This window comes from Poecilia latipinna, unplaced genomic scaffold (assembly GCF_001443285.1).
Source record: "Poecilia latipinna isolate Pla-1442-1.1 unplaced genomic scaffold, P_latipinna-1.0 Scaffold848, whole genome shotgun sequence".
NCBI lineage: Eukaryota > Metazoa > Chordata > Actinopteri > Cyprinodontiformes > Poeciliidae > Poecilia > Poecilia latipinna.
Genome location: NW_015113464.1, coordinates 1 through 2,149, shown reverse-complemented (window position 1 = coordinate 2,149; position 2,149 = coordinate 1). Strand labels below are relative to the sequence as shown.

General features: G+C 40.0%; 1 long non-coding RNA gene across 2 annotated transcripts in view; it reads right to left on the bottom strand.

Moving 5' to 3' along the window:
• Positions 1-1,618, bottom strand: part of LOC106956845 (uncharacterized) — a 19,890-nt gene extending 18,272 nt beyond the window's left edge. For both annotated transcript variants that reach the window (XR_001426839.1, XR_001426838.1), the window contains exons 1-2: positions 1,224-1,618; positions 986-1,089 (exon numbers count right to left, since the gene is read on the bottom strand). This is a non-coding gene — a long non-coding RNA (uncharacterized LOC106956845). The remainder of the gene's footprint in view (positions 1-985; positions 1,090-1,223) is intronic.
• Positions 1,619-2,149: the final 531 nt, after the last annotated feature.

Here is a 2,149-nt window from a genome sequence, read left to right as displayed (position 1 = left end):
ATCTTGCTTTCTGCACCTTCCAAACAGCTGAGCAGATACAGTGAATGTAAAAAAGAAAAAAGAAATGAAATACAGACTAAGCCCCATAAAAACTGGCACCTTTCCTGTTCTTGCTGAAGAAAAGCCTCCCCACATCATAAAATATGATGCTGCTTTCACCATATTTTGCATTGGGAATTGTAGGCTCAGGGTGACAGAGTTAGTTGTCCTCCACACACAGAAAACTTATTTTGGTATTGTCCCAAGTCTCATTCATATGTTCTCCCATTATATGACATTTCCTTACACTCTGGCTGAACAGGCAAATATCAAATTGCAATTTGCAGCAAGGAGCTGATTTCTGCATGTAATCAGAGCTATCGACTGCTCTCTTACTGTTATAAAGGCACCTTCTGCATATGAATTTGCTTTTTGTGAATCAGAAACATTTTCATTCGAAAACTGTGCAGCCAATTCTGAATTGTTTACTGAAGTACAGTATTTTCTGTACTTCATCATTTGTGTGGTCTTCCTAATTGATGCCATTTAAATGGTTTGATTCTAATTCATCCCCTGTCCTTAGGTAGCCAACGCTCCCCTTTTGCCTCCTAGCTCCTCACTCCTCTCTTCATTCCCCAGACAAAACAAGAGCTGGGATACAACGAGCTGCATGCCAGCACACGGTCTGTTATTGAGCGTACCATAGGGCGCTGCTGGGACAGGAGTGGTGGTGTCCTGCTTTACACCCCATTGAAGGCATGTCACAGTGAGCTAGCATGTGGCGTGCTGATAATATGGCAAATCTTGGAGGTTTGCCTGTGCTTGATGAAGGCCAGCACCTTCAATTTAGCTCAAAGCAGCAGCGAGACATTGTAGTTTGGATTTCATACGGACATTGCAGAGCAGTGCACGTGTATGGGCACACAAACTGTTTATTTTTTTAGTTTTTTACTGACTCACTTATGTCACTCAAAAACTTGTTTACTGTAATTCAGCGCAAATGTACCTGATGGTTTGGAGAGCATCCCTCTAACTGCAGCACAGCATTGAGTGAGCACCAATGACTGAGGTTCTTCTCAGATCCGATGCACTTCCTGGTTTCCACTTGACCTGCCAATAAATATCAACTTGAATAACTCAGTGTGTACACTCTGCTTAATGGTATGTTGCAATATATTAAATTGTCAAGGTACTGATTTATATAGGTACAGGATTATTAAAGCAGTTATTTAAATTATACATACCAATACCCAACATGTCCGATTCCCCTTCGTGTTCTGGCAGGAGGCCAGGAAGTGCCGTTTTCCTGATCACTGTAGAAACTCTTCCTTTATGTGGAGTCAGTTCTGGTAATTCTGGGCCTCCACCTGTTGTTGAAACACCCCAGATATGTGCACCAACTTTCTTGTTGACATCCACCTTAATTTCAGTCCATTTCTTTTTAATTTCAGCCAGTGATCTAAATTCTGCTCCTCTCGCATTAACAGCATATGCCGCATTGTCATTTTATTACTAATTCCAGAGTGACTTCCAGATATTAATTTTCTTCTTGCCTCAACCTCAAACACCAGCACCTCCATTTCACATTCTATAAAATTCATTTTCATTGACTTGCCCAAATGTTTCTGTCATGGTTATTTGGACACAGGGTGGACGCCTCCAATGTATTTATACTAATTTGCACATTTATTTATGGGCGGGACAGGGCGGCATCAGCAGCTGCGCTCTATTTGACACAAATTGGGATGAATAAAGGAAAGGTGCACAGCCACATACATGAGCACGATTATATACATCTGATTTTTTGTGTGAATATTATGTCTCCTGGTTATTTTATGCTAATCTAGATTATTTGGTTCATGCTTAATTTACATTCAAATTGAGGCTTTGTTTCTGTTCTCCTGCTTTGTCTCTTTTCCATGTCTGATCTTGTCTTGTGTCTCTGTTCTTTGTCCAGTCTTGTTTTCTGTCTGGCTTTTTGTATCTTAGCTACGAAGAGCTAAACTACAACACGTTTCCTATCATGTTCATAGTCTAAGTCTTTCTGGTTCACTATCCTCATAGTACTTAGAGTCTTGATGATTGTGCTATTTTCATTAATAAACTTATTCTGCCTTTTGTTTTATGTTCTCTGTTCATGTCTTGTATTTGCCTTTACAAGTTTTGATTA